This window comes from Scylla paramamosain, chromosome 10 (assembly GCF_035594125.1).
Source record: "Scylla paramamosain isolate STU-SP2022 chromosome 10, ASM3559412v1, whole genome shotgun sequence".
In the NCBI taxonomy this organism is placed as follows: Eukaryota; Metazoa; Arthropoda; class Malacostraca; order Decapoda; family Portunidae; genus Scylla; species Scylla paramamosain.
In genome coordinates, this window is record NC_087160.1 from 1012501 (window position 1) to 1019100 (window position 6600).

Genomic DNA, 6600 nt, shown 5'->3' on the forward strand with positions numbered 1-6600 from the left:
TCTCTCTCTCTCTCTCTCTCTCTCTCTCTCTCTCTCTCTCTCTCTCTCTCTCTCTCCAATTTCTATTACACAATCTTCATTTTTTCTCTTCTTCCTGGAAAAAAAATCTTCAGGTATCCTCTTCCTCCTCCTACTACCACTACTACTACTACTACTACTACTACTACTACTACTACTCCTCTTCCTCCTCCTCGACCAGCACCATCATCACCTGCACTCCTCTTCCACATTCCTCCAGCTTTACGTTTTCCACACCACTAACACATTCACTATTTTTTCCCCCTCTCCTTTTTCTTTCATTACGTCCTTCCCTCCCAAACCACCACCACTACCACCACCACCACCGCCATTGTCATTGTCATCTACCAGTGGTGTCAGAAGGGCAGAGCGATTCTTTACCGTCCGGGGGGAAGAAGGAACGGAGTGATGTCAGTGGTGTCAGTAGCGTCGCCGTGCAGAGACAAATGGACACGGGATCGCATGGACTCCCTAAGGTGTCATGTCCCTAGCGAGGCGGACTCCTGGCAGCGTGAGTGGTCTCCTAGGAGGCTCAAGGAACAATGAACGGCTGTGACAGGGTAGGACAGGGTAGGACAGGGTAGTACACAGACGGACGAGCAGCCAAACAGAAGGAGTTGGGGAAGGGAACAGAGGAGACAGGAGGAGACAGAGAAGGTTAGGACACGGTAAGACAGGGTAAGACAGGGTAGAACAGGATAGCACACAGACGGACGGAAAACCAAATAGGAGGAGTTGAAGAAGGCAATAAAGGAGATAGAAGAAAGGAAAGGATAGGTTAAGGAAATGCAGGGTAAGACAGGGTAGAACAGGGTACACGGACGGGCAGCCAAATAAAGGAGGAAGTTGGGTAAAAGAAGAATGGAGACAGGAGAGAGAAAAGTAAGGAAAAAAAAATAGAAATGCGAAGGAAAGCCACCACCAAGGAATTGCAGACTGGGGAGGAGGAAAAAAAGGAGGTAAAATTCTCGGGTAAAAAAGAAAAAAAGAAAAATATCCTGGAGATGTGGAGATACGAAACGTCCAGAGAATGAAAGGACAGGCCGTATAATATTTATCATCAAAAACTCCATCGCCATCACAAAACTAAAAGGGAAAAATTACTGCGGCGGTCTCGAAAAACCCGAAGGAAAAAGAGGAAAAAAAGAGGAAGGGCTTCTGACTTACGCGATTTCTTTTTTTTCTTTGCTTTTTTTTGACGGGAAGGCGAGGAAAGAAAGAAATAAAAGCACCAATATAAAATGGCAGGTTCTTGTAAAAAGTGAACAACACAACAAAGGCAGAACAAAATTAGAATATCTAAAGTCATGTGAGCTCTCTCTCTCTCTCTCTCTCTCTCTCTCTCTCTCTCTCTCTCTCTCTCTCTCTCTCTCTCTCTCTCTCTCTCTCTCTCTCTCTCTCTCTCTCTCTCTCTCTCTCTCAATCAAACGCACTTCGACTTCAGATCACGAAAGAAAAAAAGAAAATGAGAGAGAGAGAGAGAGAGAGAGAGAGAGAGAGAGAGAGAGAGAGAGAGAGAGAGAGAGAGAGAGAGAGAGAGAGAGAGAGAGAGAGAGAGAGAGAGAGAGAGAGAGAGAGAGAGAGAGAGAGAGACTTTCTTTTTACCACACACCTGCCTTCATACTTGGCGGAAAAAGAAGAGGAAGAGGCCAAGGAGACACAACAATGAAGGAGGAAGGGAGAAAGGAGGGAGAGCATTAGCCAAAGTAAGAGGACGTGAGAGAGTTACGAGCAGAATAAACAGTGAGGATAGCGGCCAGCATTAATGTGAGCGAGACTGAGTGAGTGAGTGAGTGAGTGAGTGAGTGGGTGAGTGAGTGAGTGGGTGAGTGTGTGATGTCATTTATAGTTTGTTGGTTGTCGTCAGCTAGTCATAACAGTGAGTAAATGAGCTAGTGAATGAGTGAATAAGTCAGTAAGATGATGAGTCAGTGAATGAATGAGCGAAAAGTCGAAAAAGAGCGAGTGATATGTTGAGTGGCGAATAACTGAATGAATAACACACTAAACTGATGGAATGACTATATGAATAACTGAAATAAATAAAAAAAAATGAATGAGTGAATGAGTGACTGATTAACTGACGGACTAGTTAACTGACTACCTCAATAATGAAATATACAAACACTAAAAAAGGAACCCAGACAGCAACTCAAACACACAAAGACCACCAACAAAATATTCAGAAAGAGAGGACATTACACCAACAAAAGCAACAACACCAACAAGAACAACACGAAGAAAAGGAAGGGTACGAAAGAGTGTACCTTTCAAAGACACCACTAAGTCCTTCTCACTTCACCCTTACTGAGACACTCCGCGGCACATTCCTTCCCACTCACCCCCAAGACACAGACACTCACGTACTACAGAACTCAAAAGATACCGCTCCTCCTTCATACACATTCCTATTCGTACTTTGCCTCCTCCCCCTGCGTTTCATATGCTTTTCAACATGCCTCCCCTTCTCCCCAACACCTCAGTAGACATGAAGAAGGGAAGATTTGTTCTTGGTTGAGACACTGGAGGATGAGTGACAAGGAGGAGGGAAGGAGGTGCGGGAGAGGAGTGTAACGCGCGTGATAGGAGGGTAGAGGAAGGATGACTTTCAATGTGCTTACAGGAAAAAGAAAAAAAAAGAGTATCTGGATGACTTAGAGAGAGAGAGAGAGAGAGAGAGAGAGAGAGAGAGAGAGAGAGAGAGAGAGAGAGAGAGAGAGAGAGAGAGAGAGAGAGAGAGAGAGAGAGAGAGAGAGAGAGAGAGAGAGAGAGAGAGAGAGAGAGAGAGAGAGGTTTGGGGTTTCTAAGAGGAGAAAACTAGTGAGAAGAAACAACAACAACAACAACAACAACAACAACAACAACAACAACAACAACAACAACAACAACAACAACAACAACAACAACAACAACGAGGCCTGGGGTGAGAGGGTACGGAAGATGAGACGGAGAATGAGAGGGAGAGAGAGAGAAAAAAGATGAGAGGGAAAGAGAGAGAGAGAAAGATGAAGGAGAGAGAGAGAGAGGAAGATAAGTGGGAGAGAGAGAAAGAGGATGCGTGGGAGGCAGACCGAGGCTGAGGGGCGGGTGGGCGGGCATGGCATAATAATCTCATTGCCACAGGTGAGGTAGGGGGCGGCGAGCCTCGAGGCACCGAGGGAAGGGGTCGGGGCTTCAGTGGTAATAAAACACTGTAATGTACACCCACGAGAAGCTGCACAAAAACGCACCAATCTCTGCAGAACTGGTGGGGATTTTATTACTTTCCTCGATGTTTACCACGCTTGGGAAAGATGAGGTAGGTTAAGTAAGAAGCTCCATGACAGAAGTTGGATGACTATGAGCGAGTAAGAGAAGTAAGAAAGGAAGAACCTCATTACGAAGTTGTGTTATGCATACTGAGGAATTCTATGATGAAAATAATAGGAAAAGAAGAAGGCCAATAATAAATCTGTTATGTGCTATGCTATGTGACAGTAACGATTGAAATAAATAGTTTTTTTTTTATGAAGCTGCTTTATCTTTACGCAGGAATTCCATGACATAAAGAAAAGGAAATGAAAAACTGTATTATACACGTGCTAAATAAACAAAAGTAAAAAGAAATTATAAAAATCTGGATGAGGGCGCGAAAAGTGAACAATAAATAAATAGATGAATTAAGTCCACCCTGTCACTCCAAAAAAAGTTAATTATAGACAAATACTTCAAAACGATTAACCAATTAAGTAGCACCGGTTTCCTCCTACACCTCTTTTTAAACAGTTCTAGTCAGAGGTAGAAGGAAAACACGAAATTACAAGAAGCAAAAGACACAACAACAACAACAAGTGCAGTCATAAATGCAAGAAAAATAAATAAAATAAAAACAAAAAACTCCAAAGAAAGAAGTTAAAGACAAAAGTACAGAAAAAAAAAAAGACAGCACGTGCAGTCATAAAAGAGAAAAAAATAAACTAACAATACATAATGCAAAATGAATAAAATAACAAAAAATACAAACCAGAGCACAGTAAAACACCAAATAGGCGAGAAACGCGTCCTCAAAACAAAATACATAAGAGGAGCAGCCAGACAGTGTTCCAATCCCACGCTAATGGAGAGGAGAGCGAGACAAAAGCGATTAATATTTGGGAACAGATGTGGTGGGCGGCGGAACAAAGATGGACTGATGCAAAGCGGAGCGACTTCACTGACGGATCTATTTTCCTGCAACAAACAGTATCCGTGGCGAACAAACACGCCAGAGAGAGAGAGAGAGAGAGAGAGAGAGAGAGAGAGAGAGAGAGAGAGAGAGAGAGAGAGAGAGAGAGAGAGAGAGAGAGAGAGAGAGAGAGAGAGAGAGAGAGAGAGAGAGAGAGAGAGAGAGAGAGAGAGAGAGAGAGAGAGAGAGAGAGATTCCACGTTACAAGTTATTTAGTGAAGCGAAAATAGATCCGCTACTTCCTGGAATAAACTGACAAGCTGGTCGGGAAAAAAAAAAAATACTAGTTAGTGTTTGATGCAGGAATTTAACTTTAAACTCTTGCTTCCTTCTGTTAACTCTCGGTGTGTTTCCTAAAGGCCTAAAGTTGATGAGAATCCAGAATTTTATGAATGAGAAAGCTACTAATAACGGTAATGAAAGGTCTTGAAGTAGCAATACAGCAGCAAGTCGTTATGATTTAATGTTTTCGAAGGGGCACTAGTCATTTCCAGGGAGATGCCGTAAGAGTTACTGCGACTTTTGACACCTCACAGATGAAAGAGGTATGTTGTGATGTCCAATAAAGCTTAAAAAAAAAAAACACACACACACACACACACACACAGAATCAACTCCTCTCTTTTTGAAACCTAACTTTATCAAGCTTAAAAATAAAAACATTACTCATTGTCACTCCCCACTTCCAAAATCAGCTAATGTCTCATAGTCACCATCCTCACATTTCAATACCCACTATAAAAAATACACACATAACAGGCTTAAGATCCCCGCCTCTCCCTTCATGAGTGGCGCGCGTGGCGATGGCGGTGGCGCGGCGGTGGTGATGGTGGTGGTGGTGGTGGTGGCAGCGTTGCGTTCACGAGGTGAGTCTGTCTGTCAGCGGCGCTTCCTTCACCTGCGGCGCTGCGGGATTTAATTAGTCCAGGGGCAAAACATTTCATTACGCAGGCGTCTCGGTGGCTGCAACGGAGATCATTAGCGTCAATTTGGAGATGAATACGAGGAAGGAAGAGATTACAGGAGAATTGAGGTACTTTGATTCAACGCTCTCCTCTATTTTATCATTTATTCTTTTCCTTCTTTTCTTAGCTTCTTTTACTTTTCACGTGCTACATTACTCTTATTTATTTTAGTTTTTCATGCTTTCTTTAATTTATTTATTTTCTTTGTTTCTTCGTTATTCAGTCTCTTCTTCCCTTCTTTTCTTTTCCAATACTGCCTTACTCTTCACTTTCAGTTCCTCTTACTTTCTTTCATCTTTTCTTATTTTTCTTCTTTCTTTCTCATTCTTCTTTCTTCTACTTCTTTTCAGCTTCCTGCTTTCATTCATTGTCTATTTATTTTTTTCATGTTTTTCCTTTCCGTTACTATTATTCGTTTCTCTCATTTTCTATCATACTCTTTCTTCTTTCCTTCACTAACCTATTCATTCTTTCGTTCTTTCTTCTATTTATATCTAATTATCTCCCTTCCTTCATGAGATACCCTCTAATTATTCATTTTTTGTAATACTGAACACTTTCCTTCCTTTTACAGAAAACACTGTCTTTCCTTTTTCGTCCATTTATTAAATTTCCTTCGTTCAATAATTTGGTCTTCCCTTTCTTTCCTTTTCATTTTCCCTTCCATTTTCACAATTCATCTATTTATTTATTTCTCATCCCTTCATCCTTTCTTTCTTACATTTCCTTCCGTCTTCCCTTCTTAATCCACTACTTTTCCTCATTCCTCTCTCCTGCATATATCTACTTCCCGTTCTTCCTTTCTTATCCCTTTCCCTTCTATTTCTCCAATTCCATGGCTTCTCAGAGTAACAAAACCCGACTTCAGATGAAAGGAAATATCTACACCAGAACAGTATATGAACAGAGACGTTTCTTAAGTAGCATTATGATTAAGAGAGGATAAGGAACACGCTTAGCTCTTTGACAGCCATAAAAGTGCTGCTATTGATATGCATAGAGCACAGAGAAGAGAGGGAGCGGGAAGAGGGGACCGGAAGGGATGGGGAAAAGAAGAGGCAGGGAGGAGGAGGAGGGGAAGTAGGGAAGGATGAACAGAAGGGAAGAAAGATTAGAATTACAGAAGAAAGAAGTAAGATTCGAAGGAAAGAACGGAAGGAAAGGAGGAAGAAAGGAGGGGAAGGAAGGACAGAAGGGTTAGAATTAAGTAGAGGAAGAGAGGAAGGAGAGAAAAGGGAAGAATATTGACTAAACTATATATTTTTAGGCAACGTATTAAGACAACGTATTGGCAGACTAACACTGCCAAGCGGAAAGAGGAATAAGAACAGGGCCGAAGGAAAGGAGAGTGAAAGAAGGAACTGACGAAAGAAAAATACGAAAATCAGAGAAATACGGGAACAGGAAAGGAAT